This window comes from Elephantulus edwardii, unplaced genomic scaffold (genome assembly GCF_000299155.1).
Source record: "Elephantulus edwardii isolate Elephantulus edwardi_28Jun2011 unplaced genomic scaffold, EleEdw1.0 scaffold00049, whole genome shotgun sequence".
NCBI lineage: Eukaryota > Metazoa > Chordata > Mammalia > Macroscelidea > Macroscelididae > Elephantulus > Elephantulus edwardii.
The window spans coordinates 3,707,354-3,711,551 of NW_006399799.1; the positions used below are offsets into that span (position 1 = coordinate 3,707,354).

A 4,198-nucleotide genomic window follows, 5' to 3' on the forward strand; every position below is an offset into this window, starting at 1 on the left:
CAGACATGGGGGGTGTTGAGGGTAGAATGAGAAAAGAGTAGATAGATAATTAATACTATGTTAGATCAGATAAGGGAAAGAAATATCCAAAGGAATATATGATTAATCATTATGTGTATGAGAACAATGTGGAACAAAGGGTGAATTGCTAGGAGGGCGGGGGGGAGGGAAGTAGAAAATGTGCAACAATGGGAAAAAGTAAAAGAAAGCATTTTTAATTTAAAAAAAAGAAAATAAAGATAAAAATGTAAAAAATAAAATATCCCCGTAAATGAATAAATAGCCAGGAATAACCTAACTACATACGTGACAAATTTATACAAATTTATTGCAAGAAACAAAAAGTGAAGGGCTGGGCCAGGCAGAGCTGGACTGAGATGTGGTTTCTAGAAAGAAACAGACTCCCTCTTCTGCCGCTCAGCTATTTTGGATGAAGCACTGCTGTTGAACTACATCATGTAAGATCTCTTAAGCTCAAGAAGAAGGGGCAGGAAAAGTGTAAAACATTATTGCAAGAAACTAAAAGTGAGGGGTCAGGCCAGGCAGAGCCGGGCCAAGATATAGTTTCTGGAATGGAACAGACTTTTTTCTTTGTGCCATTCAGGTACTTTGGGTGAAACAATACTGTCAGGACCATAAGAAGGGAGCACAGATATACAGGCCCTTCATAAAGGATTGCTGTACTCTAGGTCACTATATAATTACAAAAACCTAACATCTATTTAAAAAACATTCACATAATGTCAAAAAAGTAACAGTCTGCTTCAGTCATAAAGAAAAACAAAATAAACCTTCTCCTAAAAAAAGTAGACCAAATACATACCACAGATAGAGAAAAACAGGAAAAATGTGCTGATGTGGAATTATTTGAACAGCTACAGAAGAAGATGAAAATGATGGAAGAAAAAAATGGAAACCATTAAATAAGCAAATACTGCAGAGACAGCAGTCCAGAAGAACTATACTGATGAGGAGAAACTAGAACAGCTATGGAAGAAAATGCAAAATATGGAAGAAAGAATTGATTGTCCAGATAAAGAGGTACAAGAACTTTAAAAAAAAAAATCATCACAAGACAGAGAGGGTACAGCCTACATAGTACTGGAAATAACAGAAAAGAATGAAAATGCAATCCAGAATACTAAGATCAAAATGGCAGAAGTGTCCAACATGCTGGTAGAACAAAAAGGTAGAAACAAAGAGATGGAACAGAGAGTCAGTGAGCTGGAAGACAAGAGCCTCACTGGAAACATACTAGAAGAAAAGCCAGAGATGAGACATAATGAAAATGAAGACAACATTCGAATCATGTGGGATGACATCGAAAGGAACAGCATACCGTATGACTGGAATTCCAGAACATGGGAGTGACAGAGAAATCACTGAGAACATAGTGGAAGAAGTAATAGAAGAAAATTTCCCAGGTATTTTGAAGAACAAGGAAATCCACATTCAAAAAGCACAATGAACACCAAAATAGACTAGATTAAAAAAGAAAAACATCAAGACATATCATAATCAAAATCTACAAACTAAAAGATAAGGATAGAATACTAAAAAGCAGTATGAGCAAAATGGAAAGTCATCTACAAAGAGGAAACAATTAGATTAACTTCAGATTTCTCAGTGGAAACCATGCAATCTAGAAGAAAATGGGATGGCATATACAGAAAGTTGAAAGGAAACAAATGTCAGTCAAAGATCATATATCCAGCAAAGCTCTCCATCAGATATGAAGGAGAATAAGATCCTTTACAGAAAAGAAGGGATTTAAAGAATTTGTGAAAACAAAAACAAAACTACAAGAAATTTTAATTGAAGTACTTCACATGGAAACACGAAAGGAAAGTGGATGAACCATAAGTAACCAGAAACAACGGAAAAATAAATACAGCAAAATGCCAGTGGTAAAACCTTGCTTACAATAATCATACTTAATGTGAATAGACTAAATACACAAATTAAGAGAGAAAGAGTAGCAGAATGGATAAGAAAACAAAGCCCACCAATATGTTGCCACAAGAGACACGTTTAAAAAAAGAAGCGAACGATAGATTCAAAATTAACGGCTGAAAAAAACTATACCAAGCAAATGGCATCCACAAAACAAACAAACAAACAACCCTAAAAAACAACAACAAAAGCACACCAGGAATGGCAAGACCAATTTCTGATAAAATAGACCTCAAAATGGAAACCATTAACTGGAACTAATTTCTGATAAAATAGACCTCAGAATGAAAAGTCATTACATACTGATTAAAGGTACAATAGGTCAAAAAGACATAAACTTGGTGACATTTATGCACCAAATGATAGATTTGAAAAAGATATAAAACAACAGTTAACAGAATTGAAGAAAGAAATAGACAGCACCACAAGAGTGGTAGGAGAATTCAACACACCACTATCACCAAAGAATAGGTCAATTCAGAAGAAACTTAACAAAGATGCAGATGATCTAAACTATACAATCAGCCAAGTTGACCTTGTGGATGTATTCAAGATACTGTACTCAACTAAAACTCAATTCACTTTCAGGGAGCTCTGGTGGCCTAGTGGCAAGAAGCTGCACTGCAATCCTAGAGATACGGGGTTCAATTCGAACAGATGCTCTGCTGGAGAAGGAGGGACAAGCTCCTCCTGTACCAGTCAAATTTGATGGTACATATACAAAAAATAATAAATTTTTTAAAAAAAAACCCATCAATTCACTTTCTTCTCAAGGAACATGGTACATTCTCCAGAATCAATCACTTTTTAGGACACAAAGCCTCAACAAATTAAAAACATTAGAATAATGTAAAGTATCCTCTCAGACCACATGCCATAAAACTAGAAATTAACCAGAGGAGGGTAAAGCTTACAAAACTACCCATGTGGAAACTAAATAACTCCCTGCTGCACATAATTGAGTTATAAATAAAATTTTAAAAGTTCCTTGAAACAAATGAAAATGAAACTACAACATACCAAAACCTCAGGGACACGGCTAAAGCAATCCTCAGGGAGAACTTTATAGCAATAGGCACACACATAAAAAAGGAAGAAAGAAGAAAAATGAACTAACTCAACCTCTTCATCAAAGAGAAAAAGAACAACAATCTACCATAAAGCTTCTAGAAGAAAGGAGATTATAAGGACAAGACCTGAAATCAATGTATAGAAAATGGAAAAACAATTTGAACCATCAATAAGACCAAAAGCTGGTTTTGGAAAGGGTCAATAAAATTGACAAACCACTGCCAAACTTAACAAAAGAAAAAGAGAGGACTGCAGCCTTCAGTATGGATTGACGCTCAATGTCAAGAAGACAAAGATTCTCACCACTGGACCAATTGGCAGCATCAGGATGGATGGTGAAGAGATTGAGATTGTTAACAACTTTAGTCTGCTTGGCTCCACGGTCAACACTCTTGGCAACAGCAGACAGGAAATCAAAAAACGTATTGCCATGGGAAAGTCTGCTGTTAGGGACCTCTCCAGGGTACTGAAGAGCAATGATGTCACTCTGGAGACTAAGGTGCTTCTGATACAGGCTATGGTCTTTGTAATCACTTGTTATGCATTGGAGGCAAGGATTTTGCGATGACTCCTCATACACTTTGGGCATGTAGCCAGGAGGAACCAGTCTTTGGAGAAGGATATGGTGCTTGAAAGGGTAAAGGGACAGCATAGGAGAAGAACATGCTGGAAGAGATGGATTGATACAATGAGTAGGTTAATGAACGTAGGTGTGTCAGTGATAGTGAGACTGGCTGAGGATAAAGCAGGGTTCAGAGCTATTGTGTATACATGTTTGGTATGAGTCAAAGTTGACTCGATGGCACATAACAATAACAAGAGCATACACATGGACCTTACCTCATGGACTATGTAGGAACCATATTGACTACATCTATGGAAGTAGTGGGTGGAGCAGCTCAATGTCAGATATATCAGCAAGGCCAGGGGGTAACTGTGTAATTGAATATCAATTACTCATTAGACGTTTAAACAGATGTTGGAAAAAAAAAGAGAGAACAAGTTCATGAGGATCAAAATATGACCTTGAGTCTATCAGAGCTGAATTTCAAAACCATCTCAAGAATAGATCTGAAATGTTGATCTACCGAAGAAGATCAGATGAGTTGTGGGATGGCACAATGTCATCAGAAGAGAAAGGAGAGGAGAGGAGAGGAGAGGAGAGGAGAGGAGA

The 4,198-nt window shown here is 36.8% G+C and overlaps 1 pseudogene; it reads left to right on the forward strand.

Moving 5' to 3' along the window:
• The first annotated feature begins 1,308 nt into the window (after positions 1 to 1,308).
• LOC102846232 overlaps positions 1,309 to 4,198 on the forward strand; it is a 12,053-nt pseudogene continuing 9,163 nt past the window's right edge.